Below are 20,735 nucleotides of genomic sequence, written 5' to 3'. Positions count from 1 at the left end.
CATAGTTCTGCTTGGCTTGGGGGGGCCTCAGGAAACTTACAATAAAGGCAGAAGGGAAAGTAGTCACTTTCTTCACAAGGCGGTAGGAGAAAGAGAGGGTGAGAGAGGGTACTCGAAGAAGGAACTGTCAAACACTTATAAAACCATCAGATCTTGTGAGAACTCACTCATCATCATGAAAACAGCAGGGGGGAAACGCCTCCATGATCCAGTCACCTTTCACCAGGTCCCCCCCTCGACATGTAGGGATTATGGGGATTACAATTTGAGATGAGATTTGGGTGGGGACACAGAGCCAAACCATATCACTAACTTAGTGATCTTGAAATTCAACTATTAAAATTAAAGAGTTATAAAAAGGAAGGAACCTGGGATTCTATTACTGCTTAGATAAAGGCCAGTCAGAAATATCCGTCTTACACTTTGTCAAGAATTAATAAGTTTGTAACATATTTGAGTAATTATATATTTTAGTGTTTGTCTTTTATGGCAGCTAGCAATACTTTATCAAATCAATGGAAGAATGCATGCATTTTCAATTATCAGCTTATAATTCAAAATGTATTTTTTTCCCAATACTAGAGGCACAAGACATTGGTTAATCAAGTTTGTGTGTCTGTGACAGCCTGATAGGGAACTTGGTTTATGTTTTTGAGTCCTCAGTAAATTAATAGTTTAGAAGTTACATATTCTGAGTTTTAAACAACTAATTTAGAATGAACTTTCAGAACCATACCCATTTCTAAGTAGAGAGCTGCCTACATGGCAAAGGATTTGTTGCTGAATGGTCAATTTGATATGCTTGTCATAACTACTAAACTATCCAGGCATTTATTTCAGTCAACATAATGTCTGATTATTATTGAAGAAATTGAATCAATAGATCTTACACATTGACCTCCAAATGGTCACTCTGGACAGTTGTGTTGCAACTCAACCAATTCAGTTGCCTGAAAAAATAATATTGTCAAACGAATTATTTTATCAGTCATTTTTGTTTTTAGTGGAGAATTACATGGTTTCAACTTAGAATAGGATACGGTCCACTAACCTATGCTGACCAAGATGTAAAATTCGTGAAGTGTTATATCACAAAGCTGATAGGATATAGAAGTTGAAGTAAAGGCACTTTTTAAAACTGAAATAAAATTTATATCAAGTACTATGTATTTAAAACAATGATAGTAGTGATGTACTGGGTGATTATAGCAATGTCACAAGGAATGGGAGGCAGAATTGAAAACTGTGTTACAAGGTATCACACAACATATACAGTAGCCTAATGTTATTTTAAGGTGAACTTAGATTATTACAGATATATATTATAAACTCTAGGTCAACCACAAATGTTTTAAAGATGTATAATTTGTATGCTAGAGAGAAGATAAAATAGAATTATATCAAACATTCAATTAAAACCACAATAGGCAGGAAAAAAAAGAAGAACAAATGCAATGGATAGGAAACAGTTACAAACATGGTATGTATTAATCCAACTAAATTAATAATCATTTTAATTGTTAATGGTTTAAAAACACTAATATCAAGACAGAGATTGCCTAAGTGGATTTAAAAACAAGACCCCGCTATATGCTGTTAGTAAGAAACTGACTTTAAACATAAAGGTTTGGGTAGGTTAAAAATAAGGAGATGGAGCAACCCAAGTGCCCATCAATTGATGAGTGGATAGATAAACAAAATGTTTTATACACACACACACACACACACACACTGTGGAATATCATTAAGCCTTAAAGAAGACGAAAATTTAGACACATGCTACAACATGGATTAACCTTAACATTATGCCAAGTAAAACAATTCAGTCACAAAATGATAAATATTGTATGAACTTATTTACACAAGGTACCTAGAGTAGTCTAATTCATAGACAGAAAGTAGAATAGTGTTATGGCAGGCATGAGAGAGTGAAGAATGAAAAGCTTATATTTAATGGCTACAGGGTTTCAGTTGGGGAATAATAAAAAGTTTTGGAAACAGATAGTAGTGATGGTTGCACCACAATGTAAATGTACTTACCGCCACAGAACTGTACACTTAAATTAGTATATATATATATATATATATATATATATATATATATATATACATCCACATAAAAAGTAAAAAGTTGAAATAGCTGTATTAATTTCAGACAAAGCTAACTTCAGACAAAGAAGATTATCAGCAATCAAGAGGTGCATTGCATAATGATAAAGAGGCTGATTATCCAAGAAAACGTATCATTCTAAACATGTACTTACTACAAAGTGTCAAAGTACACGAGGCAAAATTTGACAGAACTGAAAGGATAAATAGAAAAATCCACATAACAGTTTGAGATTTCAATACTTTTGTCAGTAATTAATAAATCAGGAAAGCAGAAAAGCAGTAAGGATATAGAGGACTTGAATTACTATCAATTAATTTGATTTAATTGACATTTATAGAATTTTTTTTCAACAACAGGAGAATACACATTCTCGAGCTCACATGGAGTATTTAGTAAGATATACCTCATTCTGGATCATAAAACAAACTTTAACACGTTTTAAAGAATAGAACTTACATGAAACAAGTTCTTAGAACACGAATTAAATCAGAAATCAGCAACAAAAAGTTAACTGGAAAGTATTTGGATATAAAATGACACAATTATAAATGACCCATATGTCAAAGAAGTCTCAAGAGAAAGTTAAAACATTTTGAATGAAATTAAAATGAATACACAACTTATCAAAATTTGTGGAATGAGGCAAAAACAGTGGTTAGAGGAAAATTCATAGCTTTAAATATATATATTGGAAAAGAAGAGAGATGTTTGTTTCTTTTTTAAGATGGCTGACTAGAGGCCTTTCCAGCATGCTTCATTGACTTGGAAAAAACAAAATAATTTCACTTTTTGAAAATTTATCCAAGAGGGAACACAAGAGTTAAACAGAAAAGCAAAAGGAAACACTGGAATCTAGGAAGGAATAAAAGAACAGGCAGCCCATGTGGCCAGGACCAGCTGAAAACAGGGTGTGAATCCTCGAAACGGGAGCAGGTGAGTGTGTCTCTGTGGTTCACTTTCCTACAGGGGAATTGTGCAGTCCAGGCCATAGGAGTGCACCTTGACCCTCCCTAGCCCTGGATATAACTTGGGAAGTAGCCGGGAGACTGTGAGAAGAAACTATTCTGGGAAGTGTTTCACTCACTCCCCCAGACCTGAGCACCTACAGGAGAATACTATATTTTATCCTAGCTTTTAGCAAGCTGTGCAGGGTCCTGGGAACTAGTCGCAGTGGCAGTTTTTGGCATTAGAGACACTTGGGCTTGGGCATGGAGAACTGAAGCTCTAGCAGAGGAGGGGCTTTCACAGCCAGAACTGAAATTTGAGGGCAGTGTGGGCTCTAGCTGCTGGTGCTGGAATTAGGCTCTCCAATATCCCTGGGCCTGGAGCAGAAAGAGTGGCCAGGAAGTCACAGTATTGACACTGGTGGTGACATCTAAGACCTGGGACTGCATTGCAGACTAGAAACTGATGTAACTAACTGAATATCCTTACTACCTGCCACAGCTGAAATAGGGGAGGGAGCCTCATTAGGTCTGGGGCACGAGAAGAAAGTAGGTTTCTTCCCCACTGGCGAAGGCTGTGGTACTAGGACCACTCCTTGCTGAGACCCTGGTGCAGCAGCAGTTGCTTCTCACCTAGGGATTTTGCCAGAGACCTGAGGAATGCCTCACTGCACCTGTCAGGACTAGTGCTTGTACCTGCCATTGAGAGACCTGAGTGCAGGCTTCTCTGGTCCAGTTCTGCCTAGCTTTGTACCACCTCCAGAGCATGGGACCCAGGGTCCTGGGTGATCCATGGCCCGACTCACCACCTGAGACAACCAAACACTTTTTTTTTTTTTTTTTTTTTTTTTTTTTTGGCTAACAGGGGTTAGGCACAAACCCTACTGCTACCACTGCAGTTGGTTCTTACTTGCAAGCATCATCTACTGGAAGTATGGCCACACAGCCCATTACAACTGCTGACACAAGAGCATGGTGCTCAGGAATGAGAAAATCTCACAACCACTGCTAAACTCACTGCTTACACTATACCAGCTGGTCACAAAACCATAAGCCTGCTCACTTCTACTACAACTTTCATTTGAGAAAGCCATCACAGTAAGGCTATTTATAGCCATGAAAATTACACAGAGTCTTGACCACTGCCTGCTCCCAGAAGCAAAGTCAAATCATCCTACCCAACATACAACATAGTCACAGCATCAAGAAAAATGTCTCCCCCAACAAAAGTAAATTCAAAAATAAGAAGCTATTGCTACTCCAGATGTGCTGAAACCAATAAATATACAGGAAGCATTAAAAAGCAAGGTAATATGACACCCTCACAGGATCACAGTAATTCTCAGCGATAGACCCTAACCAAAAAAAAAAAAAAAATTCTTAGAATGCCAGATAAAGAATTTAAAATATTGATTTTAAAGCTCAATGAGATGCAAAAGACATATGAAAATTAATACAGAGAAATTAGAAAATCAACTCAGGATATAAATGGGAAATTTATCAGATATAAATATCTTAAGAGAAACCAAACAGAAATTCTGGAAGTGAAACATTTATTGAAGGAATTATAAAGTGCATTAGAAACATTTAAAAATAGACTAGACCAGGCAGAAGAAAGATTCTCACTACTTGAAGACAGATCTTTTGAAATAATGCAGTCAGACAAAAATTTAAAAATAAGATAATTAAAAATAAGCAAAGCCTTTGAGACATATGGGAATACATACAGCCATGAGACTTACAAATTCCCAATATTCCTAAGACAGAAGAAAAATTGAAAAGCTCTGAATTTTATATACATTTATTTTTATATATATTTATAATATATATATGTATTTATATTATATATATTATTGTGTTTAGGGCCTATTTTTTTTAAATGATAAACATTTCCCAAGTCTAACAAGAGACTTAGACATCCAGATACGGCCCAAGGATCTCCAGAAAAGTACATTGCAAAAAGAAATTCACCACAACATAATGTAATCAGTGTATCTAAAGTCAACATGAAGAGAATTTTAAAATTGGCATGACAAAAGCATCTAGTCAACTATAAAGGACACTCCATCAGACTAACAGGAGACTTAGCAGAAAACTTATGAGTCAAAATTAAATAAGATAGCATTTTCAAAATGCTAAAAGAAATACAACCTCTAGTCAAAAATTTTATATCCAACTACATTAAGATTCATAGATGAAGAGAAAATAAAGTATTTCCAGAAAAGCAAACACTAGAGGAGTTGTCACCACTAGACAGGCTGTACAAAAATGTTCCAAAGAGTCCTAAGTACGAAAGTGAAAAGTCAATATTTGCCATTGTAAAAACACATGAAAGTATAAAACTCACAGGTCTTACAAAACAATCAGACGAAGGAAGAAAATAAGGGAATCAAGTGGCAACATGACAGAACTCCACCAAACCACAAAGACAGTCTGAGAAAAAGAAAGAAACGAAGAATTGAAAAACAACTAGATAACAATTAATGATATGACAGAAACCTCACATATCAATATTAATCTTCAATATAAATGAATTAAATGCTCCATATGAATGATTTAGATTTGTGCAATGAATGAAAAAACCATGATTCAACTATATACTAACAAGAGATTCATCTTACCAGTAAAGATACATATAAATTGGAAATAAAGGGCTGGAAGAAGATATTCCACACAAACAGAAACCAAAGTCAAGCAGGAGTGGTTATCCTTAAGTCCGATAAATCAGTAACAAAACAAAACAAAACAACAAAAAAAGACAAAGTAGAAAAGTATATAATGGTAAAGGTGTTTGCACCCAACATTGGAGCAACTAAATTCATAAAACAAATATTAATAAACCTAAAGAAAGAGACAGACAACAATATAAAAATATTCAAGGCTTTTAAGACTCCACTGAAAGCACTACACAACTCATCAAGACAGAAAATCAATAAAGGAACACTTACATAAGTTGAACTTTAGACCAAATAGGCCCAACAGACATTTTTATAACATTCTACCCCAAAACGGTAGAATACATTCTTCTCATCAGCATATGGAACATTCTCCAAGATAGATCATAAGTTAAGGCACAAAACAAGTCTCAATAAATTTTAAAAAGCTGAAATCATATCAAATATCTTCCCAAATAACTACAGAATAAAACAATAAATTGATACCAAGAGGAACTTTACAAGCTATATAAATACATGGAAATTAAAAACCATGCTTCTGAATGATCTTTGGGTCAATGAAGAAATTAAGACGCAAATTTAAAAATTTTTTGAAACGAGTGAAAAAGGAAATACAACATGAAAAGAAACCTCTAGGGTACAGCAAAAGCAGTGCTAAGAGGGAATTTTGTAGCATTAAATGTCTACATCAAAAAAGTAGAAAGATCAAAAATAAACGACTTAGTGCTGCACCTCCAGGAACTAATAAAACAAGAATAAACCTAACACAAAGTTAGCAGAAGAAAAGAAATATCAGCAATCAAAGAAAAATATGAGAGACCAAAAAAAGAGTAATGAAATGAAAATCTTGTTCTTTTAAAAGATAAACAAAATTGCACCAGTTGTGGTGGCTCGTGCCTATAATCCTAGCACTTTGGGAGTCCAAGACAGGTGAATTGCCTGAGCTCAGGAGTTCGAGACCAGCCTGGGCAACATGGTGAAACCCTGTCTCTACCAAGATACAAAATATTAGCAGGGTGTGGCAGTGTGCACCTGTAGTCCCAGCTACTCGGGAAGCTGAGGCAGGAGAATTGCTTGAAACTGGGAGGTGGAGGTTGCAGTGAGCTGAGATCGTGCCACTGCACTCCAGCCTGGGCAACAGAGTGAGACTCCATCTCCAAATAAACAAACAACAACAACAAAAAAGATTAACAAAATTTATAAACCACTAGCCAAACTAACCAGGAAAAGAAGAGAGAATATCCAAAATTATAAATGGAAACAAAGAGATTACAACCGAAGTCACAGAAATACAAAAGATCATTAGAGACTGTTATCGACAACTATACACTCACAAACTAGAAAACCTAGAAGAAATGAATAAACTTCTGCATACATACATGAGGCTCTGAAAAACATAAAACTATGGACACGACAAATGGATCAGTATTTTCAAAGAGTTGAAGATAGAGAGGTTGAATATGTGAAGCACAGGGGATAGTTAAGACAGTGAAACTGCTCTGTATGATGCTGCAGTAATAGATACATGACACTAGGCATTTGTCAAAACTCGTAAAATTTCATAGCACGAATAGTGAACTTTAAGGTATGCAATAATTTTCTTAAAAAGTTATGGGATCCCAAAATGGAATGCTGAATATGGCAATTTGACTGTATTGCAAATGTATGAAACAACCTCACCAAACAGAGTGGAAGAAAAAGGTGCTGACCTCGGTAATTTTGAAAATGAGGCTTCTATAAGACTAAAGGAAAGGAATTTTACAAAAGCACTGTACTGTAGTTGATAAGCTCCCCATAGAGGTAAAGAATAAAATTCTGAAACCACTATACATGTGTACTAGAATTAAACAATTAAGTAAATAGATGGTGGATGGTGACTAACAGATTTCTCATTGTTAGACTGGAGGGTTAGAGTAAGCAATAGGAGAAGGCTAGAATGATCCATGTGATAACAAATTAAAGTTGGAGGAATCAGCATGAATTCAGGCTTAGCTTAATGTAGGTATAGACAGCTACTTATAGAAATATTTATAGTATGTGTATATACATTGGTTAGTGTGCACATTGATATTTTGTTGACTGCTAAAATAGCCCAGAAACAACACCACAGTATCAACAAGTACACCTGGAGCCCAGATCCTGGTTTCTAATACTATCCTCTGATGAAAGAAATGAGGGCTTTTATTGAATATAAAGAAATTATTGGACAAATAAACAAATAACAGAAAGTAGACAAATTTCCCATGAGAAAGAATTCCAAATAATTTCTATAGCTACTCCACCTTTAAACAGGTGAATCATAACTCTCGGTTTCCTAGGTTTGTGCTGCACATAGTGATTTCCTTACAAGGGGTACAGTATGGAAAGAGAAAAACAAGAGTCACACCACAGTGGAGAAACCTCACAAGCTGTTTTATTTAGGTGATCAACATCACCAGTGATAACCATAAATAACAAAGACAAACAGTGATACGTCCTATTGATATTATGTACCCTCGATATCATGTGATGAATGGCACTTTATTGCTGTGATTCTCTTCTCAAAAACTCATAATCATGAGAGAATCTAATCATCAGAGAAATATCAGACAAATGCCAATGAAAGACTATTCTACAATATACCTGATCAGTACTCCTCTAAACTGTCAAGGCTATCAAAAATAAGCAAAGTTTGAGAAATGATTACGGTCAAGAGGAGCCTAAGGAGACATTACTAAATGTAATGTTATATCCTGGATGGGACAGTGGATCAGAAAAATGACATTAGATAAAACTAAGACACTTTAAATAAAGTATGAACTTTAGTTAATAATAATGTTCCATTACTGGCTCATTAGTTATTACAAATGAAGCATACTGAAGTAAAATGCTAATAATATTGGGGAACCTGGATATATGGTATATGGAAATTCTCTGTACTCTTTTTGAATTTTTTTATAAATATAAAACTATTCTAGAATAAAAAACTGGAACAGAGAAAGAGAGTAAGAAGCAGAATGAGAAGATGAAAATAAGGAGAAGAAGGAGAAGGAGAAGAAGGGGAAGGAGGAGGAGGAGGAGGAGGAGGAGGAGGAGAAGAAGAAGAAGAAGAAGAAGAAGAAGAAGAAGAAGAAGAAGAAGGAGGAGGAGGAGGAGGAGGAGGAGGAGGAGGAGGAGGAGGAGGAGGAGGAGGAGAAGAAGAAGAAGAAGAAGAAGAAGAAGAAGAAGAAGAAGAAGAAGAAGAAGAAGAAGAAGAAGAAGAAGAAGAAGAAGAAGGAGGAGGAGGAGGAGGAGGAGGAGGAGGAGGAGGAGGAGGAGGAGGAGGAGGAGGAGGAGCAACAGCGGAAAAGGAAGAGGAAGAGGAAGGAGAAGGAGAAAGAAGGAAGGAAAAGAAGGAGAAGAGGAGGAGAAGAAGAGGAGGAGGAGGAAAAGAGGAGGAGAAGTAGAAGAAGAGGAGGAGGAGGGGGGTGGAACAGAGGAGGGGTGGGAGGAGAAAGAGGGGGAGGGGGAGGGAGAGGAGGAGGAGGAGGGGAGAGAGAGAGAATGAATCTGGGTTCCATAGTGAATATAATCAGGTTTTTCCTATTTATATCTTATTCGTCCCTACAGATCCACTCTGTATTTATCTCTACTCTGTTCTGTGTATTATTTGGCTTCTGGCTTCCAATTGCATTCCACCAATGAAGATGATAGGAAGAAATCAAGGAGAGAGGCAGGATAACATAGAATGAAACTGGAGAATTAAATCCCTGGAGTTAATTTCCCTGCTGGATTATGTTGAGTTGACATCTTTCCATATAACCCTCTTTCTAGATTCCTGTAATAGCTTTTTCTTTTGCCCTTCATGTCTGAAGTAGTAGTAAATCCTCTGTTAGTAGTCCAGAGGTACTATACCATCCCATGTTGATTTCCTGAGCCCTGCCCACTGCTTTGTAAATAATCTATTAATCTGTCTTCAATGACCCAGCTTGTTTGTGCCATCTGAGACCTGATAAAACCTGGTGGCTAAACCCTGGATTTTCTGACATAAGCAACAATGTAATGAGAAGAAAGTCCATAAACAACACCTTTAACTTCTACAAGTCTTGGGGTTTTTCAATCTAAAGACCTGGAATCATTTTTCTGCTATCAAAAGTTGTGGTGGATCACCAATGAAATAACATGAAAAAAGATCATAAGATAAACTGCTGAACATCTGTATCACCTTTTATCGTGCCTTTTCTACATAACAGTGGTTGCTGGTACTGTGCAATCTTTAGAAGGACACACAAGGTTATTGCCCTTTACAGAACATTTCAGGGAACTGTAGGTGAACTAATCATGGAAGCTAAGACAGCAGAGGAATGGAAGCTGTGCCTAATAAAGCTCTAGAGAGGGGGGTAAGAGAACCAACATCTGCCAGGGAAATTTCCTTCCATCAGGAAAGAAACTGGTTACTAAATTCAAGCAGAAAGTAGACCAAGTTCAAAACCTGGTTGCCAGTTTTATTTTCAAGGAAGTCAGAAGATCATATTCAAGAAGATTAATTTATATTTTTAAATTGTTATAATTTTTTTTAAAGTCTTTACCTTTTTCTCATTTACTTTATTCAACAACAAAGGGAAGAAGATATTTTCAAACTCATTCACTTTGCAGGTGAGAAACAGTTTTAGAGAGATCCTATGACCTAGCTAAGGCTATCCAACTAGTGAGTGGACAAACTGGTGGCACTCTGCAGTCTGCTGAAGAAGCCCCTTGAAGCTGGGAAGAGGCAGGGGCCAGGAACAATGGATAGGTCACATAGAGAAGAAGTGCAGGAGAGTGGCAGGTCAGATATCTAGGAAGATAATCAGCTTGAATAGTCCTGAATACTGAAAGAGGTAAGGAAGGTACAGTAATACTTTGACTATCTTATTCTGGCACCTCTAGTTTGTAAAGAGCTTAGGTTTAAATCACATCTGGGATTCTTAGGAGTTCTGCCAGATGAACAAATATGGTTTCTGATCTTTTTTTTTGGTATGGAATTATTATTTCCAATGGGAGGCTCAATTCCACTTGGGAACATGAATGCCCCATGGGAATATTCCAGCAGCCTTGCAGCCCAAAATGTCAAGTGTTCTTTAACATCCAGGTGCCCTCATTTGCCTTCTCAGCAAATAAAGTTTCTCACTATTGGACTTCTCAAATACCAAGCTCCTCGGTATATCATTTTTCCATTTGCAGTAACTTGAGACAGACAACTTTTTGTCACACCCGAAGGGTTTCTTTTTACTTCAATTATATAATAGGTTTCCTGGCATTTTTGTCCCCAAATGTAGGTTAAAAAGTGCTTGCTAAAATTAACTTCTGTTATTCTGCACTCACGGGGCTTTCTGGGGAAGGGCTGTCCACTTAAAATAGCTTCTAAGGGAACTATTCAGGACACTTGTAACTTTAGGTTTTATTAAATGACACAAGCTGCTGATGCTGGTTTTCCCTGACATGTAACTGAATCTCATTTGATCAAGAAAAAAAATGTTCCCTGTGTTGCTGGTAAAGTAATGGGACTCTACGGCCATGCTATACTGCCATTTTAGCAATGTAGATGGGGGTGAATGCAGTACAGTATGGGAAGGTCTGAAGATGAATGAATATGACAGCTTGGTGGAGACAGTTTGACTCAGGCTAAAGGGCACACAGGGACTTTGACCTCTCTTCTGGTGGCCAGCTGTGTGTATCTTGGAAAAGGCAGAAAGAAAGCATAAATCACAAAATTGTCCCGCCCTATGAGAATAGTTAGACATTTGATACACTCAAGTTCACAATGATATACACCCTCACACTCATAGAGGTGAAACATAAGTTACGTATGCCTAGTCACAGAATTACTCTCAATACATAGTTTGTAGTGATTGTTCTCTCATAAAGAATGAATATATACATATACATGTGTGTGCATGTATAGATAGATATTTTTCTTTCTCTTTCCCGCTCTTTCCCTCCAAATCACACCAAATTGGAAACAAGTAGGGTTAGGTGCAACCCTGGACACAAGCAGGTTTGGGTGCCAACCAAATTGCAATGGCATTTGACTTCAAGGCACTATCTATTTCATTACCATGACTGCTGGGTCCTGGGTGGCTCACACTTCTTTTTGAGGACATTCCAATGGCCCTGATCACAATTGTTCAGTAGGAGTCAATGTTGCCATTGTGGTATCTGGGCACTAAAAGGGCTATAACAGCAACTAAAGAGGGAAAAAATAGACTTAATGACCAGAACAGTTCATTAAATGGACAGTATTCCCCTCTTCCTTTACTCCCTTTATATTATCTTGTCACCCTACCATACCCAGCTTAAATTCTATTACCCATTATTTTTTAATCATTTCATTGCATATACCCTCATCTCCATTATCTCTCTCCTTTTTATTATGCTCATTCTGCAAAAATTCTGAACCTAGCTAAATGCAACTCTCTATCTACTCTGCACCCACACTTATCCAGAAAAAATACTCAGAAAAATGCACTTTGGTCTCAATTTAAAATTTGTGATGGGAGGTAGAGGAAAAATGGCAGATAGGAGAGAGGACTAACTTGCAGCTCCCACTCAGACAGACAGAGCAGCATGTGGAAACCCACACTGGAACTTTTGCTCCAAGAACTACCACAGACATATACCAGGAAATCTGAGAGAATCCACAGACCCTTTGAAGGAGGTGGATTGCTTCTGTAGGCTCTATGGGGCAGCTGAGGAACTGTGAGTCAGCTTGCTTTCTCAGCTGGGAGGCTTGTAGCCTGAGACAAGTTCTGAGCCCTGCCCACTGGCTGCCTGGAAACAAACTCGGTGCTGTTGGTGGGGCATGGTGGGAGTGAGACCAGGCTTTCAAGCTGTGGGCTTCATGGGAGCTGTGTGAGGCCTATGGCTGCCAGCTTTCACCCACTTCCCTGGTGACCTGTATAATGCAGCAGAGGCAGCCATAATTCCCCTAGGAACATAACTCCATTGGCCTGGGAACCATACCCCATCCCTCACAGCAGCTGCAGCAAGACCTGCCCAAGGAGTCTAAGCTCAGACACACCTAACCCTGCCCCTACCTGATGGTCTTTCTCTACCAGCCCTGGTAGCTGAAGACAAAGGATATAATCTCTTAGGAGCTCTATGGTCCTGCCCACCACCCAATCCTCCCTATACTACCACAGCTGATATGCTCTTGGAAGTGTCACCTCCTGGTTGGAGGCTAACCAACATAAAATCAGTGCACTTAACAAAAATACAGCGAAGGACCCTCACAGAGTCAACTTTGTTCCCCTGATACCTCCACCAGAGCAGATGCTGATATCCACGGTTGAGAGAAATGAAGAGAGATCACATCATGGGACTCTTTGCAGACACTCCCCAGTACCAGCCCAGAGCCTGGTAGCTCCACTGGGTGGCTAGATCCAGAAGATAAATCACAATCACTGCTGTTCAGCTCTCAGGAAGCCCCATCCCTAGGGGAAAGGGGAGAGCACCACATCAAGGGAGCACCTGTGGGACAAAAGAATCTGAACAGCAGCCCTTGAGTTCAAGATCTTCCCTCTGACATAGTCTACCCAAATGAGAGAAAAAAAAAAAATGTCTGGCAATATGACAAAAAATGGTTTTTTAACACTCCCAAAAGATCACACTAGCTCACCAGCAATGGATCCAAACCAAGATGAAAGCTCTGAACTGCCAGAAAAAAGAATTCAGAAGGTCAACTATTAAGCCAATCAAGGAGGAAGCAGAGAAAGACGAAGTTCAACTTAATGAAATCAAAACAAAATAATACAGGATATGAGTGGAAAAATTTCCAGTGAAATAGATAGCATAAATAAAAAACAATCACAACTTCTGGAAATGAAGGACACAGAGAACTGCAAAATGCACTGGAAAGTCTCAGCAATAGAATTGCACAGGTAGAAGAAAGAACTTCAGAGCTTGAAGACAAGGCTTTAGAATTAATCCAATCCAACAAAGACAAAGAAAAAAGATTAAAAAAACATGAACACAGCCACTAAGAAGTTTAGGATTATGTTAAATGACCAAGTCTAAAAATTATTGTTGTTCCTGAGGAAGAAGAGAAATCTAAAAGTCTGAAAAATATATTTGAGGGAATAATTGAAGAAAATATCTGCAGCCTTACTAGAGATCCAGCTGTCCAAATACAAGAAGCTCAAAGAACATCTGGAAAATTCATCACAAAAAGATCATTGCCTAGGCACATAGTTATCAGATTATCTAAAGTCAAGAAAAAGGAAAGAATCTTAAGAGCAGTGAGGCAAAAGCATAGGGTAACCTGTAAAGGAAAACAAATCAAATTAACAGCAGATTTCTCAGCAGAAACTCTACAAGCTAGAAGAAATTGGGATCCTAGATTTAGCCTCCTTAAATAAAACAATTGTCAGCCAAGAATTTTGTATCCAGCGAAACTAAGCTTCATAAATGAAGGAAAGATACTGTCTTTTTCAGACAAGCAAATGCTGAGAGAATTTGCCACTACCAAGCCAGCACTACAAGAACTGCTAAAAAGAGCTCTAAATCTTGAAACAAATCCTCCAAAAAAAATAGAATCTCCTTAAGATATAAATCTCACAGGACCTATAAAACAATAACACAATGAAAAGAAAGAAACAAGGTATTCAGGCAGCAAATAGCAGGATGAATATAATAGTACCTCACATCTCAATACTAACATTGAATGTAAATGGCCTAAGTGCTCCACTTAAAGGATACAGAACGATAGAATGGATAAGAATTTACCAACCAGGTATCTGCTGTCTTCAAGAGACTCACCTGACACATAAAGACTGACATAAACTTAAGGTAAAGGGGTTGAGAAGGATATTCCATGAAAATGGACATCAAAAGCAAGCAGGAGTAGCTATTCTTATATCAGACAAAACAAACCTTAAAGCAACAGCAGTTAAAAAAGACAAAGAGGGCTAATATACAAAATCTACAAAGAACTTAAACAAATTTACAAGAAAAAATCAAACAACCCCATCAAAAAGTGGGCAAAGGATATGAACAGACACTTCTCAAAAGAAGACATTTATGCAGCCAACAGACACATGAAAAAATGCTCATCATCACTGGCCATCAGAGAAATGCAAATTAAAACCACAATGAGATACCATCTCACACCAGTTAGAATGGTGATCATTAAAAAGTCAGGAAACAACAGGTGCTGGAGAGCATGTGGAGAAATAGGAACACTTTTACATTGTTGGTGGGACTGTAAACTAGTTCAACCATTGTGGAAGACAGTGTGGCGATTCCTCAAGGATCTAGAACTAGAAATATCATTTGACCCAGCCATCCCATTACTGGGTATATACCAAAGGATTATAAATAATGCTGCTGTAAAGACACATGCACACGTATGTTTATTGCGGCACTATTTACAATAGCAAAGACTTGGAACCAACACAAATGCCCATCAATGATAGACTGGATTAAGAAAATGTGACACATATACCCCATGAAATACTACACAGCCATAAAAAAGGATGAGTTCATGTCTTTTGTAGGGACATGGATGAAGCTGGAAACCATCATTCTCAGCAAACTATTGCAAGGACAGAAAACCAAGCACCACATGTTCTCACTCATAGGTGGGAATTGAACAATGAGAACTCTTGGACACAGGAAGGGGAACATCACACACTGGGGCCTGTTGTGGGGTGGAGGTGGGGAGAGGGATAGCATTAGGAGATATACCTAATATAAATGACGAGTTAATGGGTGTAGCACACCAACATGGCACATGTATACATATGTAACAAACCTGTACATTGTGCCCATGTACCCTAGAACTTAAAGTATAATAATAATAATAATAAAAAGACAAAGAGGGCCATTATACAATGATAAAAGAACTATTCCAACAGGAAAATATCACAATTCTAAATATATGTGCACTTAACACTGGAGCTCCCAAATTTATAAAACAATTACTGCTGGACCTAAGAATTGAGACAGAGAGTAGCACAATAATAGTGGGGGATTTCAATACTCCACTGACAGCACTAGACGGTCATCAAGACAGAAAGTCAACAAAGAAACAATTGACTTAAACTATACCCTAGAACAAATGAGTTTAACAGATATTTACCTAACATTCTACAAAACAACTGCAGAATACACACTCTATTCATCAGTTCATGGAACTTTCTCCAAGATAGACCATATAATAGGCCACAAAACAAGTCTCAAAAATTTAAGAAAATTGAAATTATATCAAGTACTCTCTCAAACCACAGTGAAATAAAATTGGAAATCAACTCCAAAGGGAACCCTCAAAACAGTGTGAATACATGGAAATTAAATAACCTGCTGCTGAATGATCATTGAGCCAATGATAAAATGAAGAGGGAAATTTTAAAATTCTTTAAACTGAATAATAGTGGTGATACAGCATATCAAAATATCTTGTACATAGCAAACGCGATGCTAAGAGGAAAGTTCATAGTATTAAATGCATATGTCAAAAAGTCTGAAAGAGCACAAATAAACAATCTAAGGTCCCACATCAAAGATCTAGAGAAACAACAACAAACCAAACCCAAACCCAGCAGAGGAAAAGATATAACCAAGATCAGAGTAGAACTAAATGAAATTGAAACAAACAAAAATACAAAAGATAAATGAAACTTGAACCTGGTTCTTTGGAAAGATAAATAAAATTGATAGACCATTAGCAAGATTAACCAAGAAGAGAGAAGATCCAAATAAGCTCAATTAGAAATGAAACAGGAGATATTACAACCGATACCACAGAAATACAAAAGATCATGCAAGACTACTATGAACACCTTTATGTGCATAAACTAGAAAACCTAGAGGAGATGAATACATTCCTGGAACTATACAGCCTCCTAGATTAAACCAGCAAGAAATAGAAACTCTGAACAAATCAATAACAAGCAGTGAGATTGAAATGATAATTTAAAAGTTATCAATAAAAAAAAAGTCCAGGACCAGAAGGAGTCACAGCTGAATTCAGACATTCAAAGAACAATTGTTACCAATTCTATTGACACTATTCCAAAAGATAGAAGAAGAGGGAATCCTCCCTAAATCATTCTACGAAGCCAGTATCACCCTAATACCAAAACCAGGAAAGGACATAACAAAAAAAGAAAACTACAGACCAATATTCCTGATGAACATAGATGCAAAAATTCTCAGCAAACTACTAGCTAACCAAATCCAAGAGCATATCAAAAAGATAATCCACCATGATCAAGTAGTTTTCATACCAGGGAGGCAAGGATGGTTTAACATATGCAAGTCAATAAATGTCATGCATGACATAAACAATTTTTTTTTGAGACGGAGTCTCGCTTTATTGCCCAGGCTGGAGTACAATGGCACAATCTCAGCTCACTTCAACCTCCACCTCCCAGGTTCAAGCGATTCTCCTGCCTCAGCTTCCCAAGCAGCACTACAGGTGCCCACCACCATAGCCAGATAATTTTTGTATTTTTAGTAGAGATGGTGTTTAACCATATTTGCCAGGCTGGTCTTGAACTCCTGATCTTGTGATCTGCCCACCTCAGCCTCCCAAAGTGTTGGGATTATAGGTGCGAGCCACTACACCCGACCATAAACAAAATGTGAAACAAAAGTCACATGATCATCTCAATAGTTGCAGAAAAATCATTTGACAAAATCCAGCATCCTCTTATGATTAACATCTTCAACAAAATTGCCATAGAAGGGACATACCTTAAGGTAAAAAAAAAAAAATCTATGACAAACCCTCAGTCAACATTATACTGAACAGGAAAAAGTTGAAAGCATTCCCCCTGAGAACTGGAACAAGACAAGGATGCTTCTCGTCAACATAGTACTGGAAGTCCTAGCCAGAGCAATCAGACAAGAGAAATAAATAAGGGGCCTCCAAATCAGTAAAGAGGAAGTAACTGTTGCTGCTTTCTGATGATTTCATTCTATACCTAGAAAACCATAAAGACTCCTCCAAAAATCTCCTCGAACTGATAAATGAGTTCAACAAAGTTCCAGGATACAATATTACTGTACACAAATCAGTAGCCCTGCTATATACCAACAGTGATCAAGCTGAGAATCAAATCGAGAACTCAACCCCTTTTACAATAGCTGCAAACAAAATAAAATACTTAGGAATACACTTAACCAAGGGGATGAAAGATCTCTACAAGGAAAACTACAAACCACTCATGAAAGAAATAATAGATGACAAAAACAAATGGAAATATATCTCATGCTCATAGATGGGCACAATCAATACTGTGAAAAATGACCATACTGCCAAAAGCAATCTATAAATTCAATACTATTCCCTTCAAAATACCACCATCATTCTTCACAGAACTTTAGAAAAAGCAATCCTAAAATTTATATGGAACCAAAAAAGAGCCCACATCACCAAAGCAATAACTAAACAAAAAGAACAAATCTAGAGGCATTACATTACCCAATTTCAAACTATACTATTAGGTCATGGTCACCAAAACACCATGGTCCTGGTATAAAAACAGACATATAGACCAAGGACGAGAATAGAGAACTTAGGAATAAAGCCAAATACTTACAGTCAACTGATCTTCAGCAAAGCAAACAATAACATAAAGTGGCATAAGGACACCCCATTCAACGAATGGTGCTAGGATAATGGACAGGTCACATATAGTAGAATGAAACTGGATTCTCATTTCTCATCTCATGCAAAAATCAACTCAAGATGGATCAAAGACTTAAATCAAAGACCTGAAACCATACAAATTTAGAAGATAACACTGGAAAAACCCTTCTAAACATCAGCTTGGGCAAAGACTTCATGACCAAGAACCCAAAAGCAAACACAACAAAAACAAAGATAAATAGATGGGACTTAATAAAACTAAAAAGGTTCTTCATAGCAAAAGAAATAATCAGCACAATAAACAGACAACACACAGAATGGGAGAAAATCTTTGCAATCTATACATTCAACAAAGGACTAATATCCAGAATCTACAAGGAACTCAAACAAATCAGCAATAAAAAAACAAACAATCCCATCAAAAAGTGGGCTAAGGACATGAATAGGCAATTCTCAAAAGAAGATATACAGGTGGCCAACAAACATATGAAAAAAATGCTCAACATCACTAATTTTCAGGGAAATGCAAATCAAAACCACAATGCAATACCACCTAACTGCTGCAAAAATGGCCACAATCAAAACATTAAAAAAAAAAAAAAGAAAAGAAAACAGATATTGGCATGGATGTGGTGAAAAGGGAACACTTTTACACTGTTGCTGGGAATGTAAACCAGTACAACCACTATGGAAAATAGCGTGGAGATGCCTTAAAGAACTAAAAGTAGGTCTACCATTTGATCCAGTAATCCCACTCCTGGGTATCTACCTAGAGGAAAAGAAGTCATTATACAAAAAAAGACACTTGCACACACGTGTTTATAGCAGCACAATTTGCAGTTGCAAAAATAAGGAACCAACCCAAATGTTCATCAATCAATGAGTAGATAAATACAATGGAATACTACTCAGGCAAAAAAAAAAAAAAAAAAAAAAAGGAATGAAATAATGGCATTTGCAGCAACCTAGATGGAATTGGAGACTGTTATTGTAAGTGAAGTAACTCAGGGATGGAATACCAAGCATTGTATGTTCTCACTCATAAGTGGGAGCTAAGCTATGAGGACTCAGAGGCATAAGAATGATACATTGAACTTTGGGGGAGGGTGGGAGAGAGGTGCAGGATAAAGGAGTACACATTAAGTACAGTGAACACTGTTTGGGTGATGGGTGCACCAGAATCTCAGAAATCATCACTAAAGAACTTGTAGCCAAACACCACCTGTTCCCCCAAAAACCCATGGAAATAAAAATAAATTTGTGGCAGTGACTTTAAATGGCCCATTAGAGTCACTCTGCAATCCTACTGTTTCCCTCTGCTCATAACTGTTTTTTTTACTTCTACTTTGCTTTCAAACCTCCAACACCTTGTTCTTTATTCTTATTCTTAGCTGATAGCCTTTCTTCCTATTTAAGTATCCACATATAAAGGAAAAGCAACTAGAAGAAAGCATGCACAGCCTTCCACCATTACATTTACCAGCCTACCCTCTTATGCCCATATATGCTGTCTTTCCTCCTGTTACATGAATGAATTGATTATGGTCACATCTGAACTCAATCTCATGATTTGTACAGCAGGTCCCTTCCTCCCTTGCCTACTTAAGGACTATACTCTAGCAATGCCCCTCCTTAGTTCTGCATCATAACGTTTTCCTGTATTCTGGATCATTCCTAATAGCATACGAATATGTTATAATGCCTCTTACATTTGAAAAGATATTTTTCTAGGAGATTGTGGGCAGATTAAAAATAAATAAATAAAAAGATATTTTTCTCTTGATCTCACATCCCTTTCTGGCTACAACTCCATTTACTCACTTTATTTTTACAGCAACATCCCTCCAAAGAGATTTATATTCTCACTAGCCCCAGTTCTTCTTTTCTAGTCTTGATTTAATGCATGCCAATCAGTCTTTTAACCCAGGACTTCACAGAAATAGCTCCTGACAAGGTCACCAATGATGTTGCTAAACCAATACACATTTCTCAGTTCTCGTCCCATCAGCAGCATTTGACACAACTGATCACTTCCTTCCACTTGAAACACTTCTTCACACTCTTCTTGGTCTTTCCTCTCTACCTGGCTGCTTTATCTCTCTCTTTTTTGCTGTGTTCTCCTCACTCTTCAACCCATAGATGTTAGAATACCACAGGTCTAAGTTCTCAGACCTCCCCTTCTTCTCTATTTACTCCCAAGGCGATTTCATTCAGTTTTATGGCTTCCAATATTATCCTATGTAAATACTTTCCAAATTTATATTTTCATTCTGGAAATTCCCTCTGAAATCCAGAGTTCTATATGCAATACCCATTTTGCAGTTCCACTTAATATGCCCTCCAAGAAACTCTTGATTTTTCCCACTAAACTTTCATCCTCAGTAAATGATAATTTCAGTCTTCTAATTGTTCAG

The 20,735-nt window shown here is 37.3% G+C and overlaps 2 long non-coding RNA genes across 2 annotated transcripts in view; one reads left to right on the top strand and one right to left on the bottom strand.

The window, feature by feature from the left end:
- The window catches only part of LOC105492948 (uncharacterized), a 39,095-nt gene extending 29,044 nt beyond the window's left edge, over positions 1-10,051 (top strand). Inside the window, exon 8 of the long non-coding RNA XR_011610597.1 lies at positions 9,321-10,051. This is a non-coding gene — a long non-coding RNA (uncharacterized lncRNA). The remainder of the gene's footprint in view (positions 1-9,320) is intronic.
- The window catches only part of LOC139356472 (uncharacterized), a 274,354-nt gene that overhangs the window by 82,648 nt on the left and 170,971 nt on the right, over positions 1-20,735 (bottom strand). The gene's annotated exons all lie outside the window — the stretch shown is intronic.

This window comes from Macaca nemestrina, chromosome 1, assembly GCF_043159975.1.
Source record: "Macaca nemestrina isolate mMacNem1 chromosome 1, mMacNem.hap1, whole genome shotgun sequence".
Lineage (NCBI taxonomy): Eukaryota > Metazoa > Chordata > Mammalia > Primates > Cercopithecidae > Macaca > Macaca nemestrina.
Note: the sequence above shows the minus strand (reverse complement) of the source record. Positions and strands in the feature narration are given on the sequence as shown.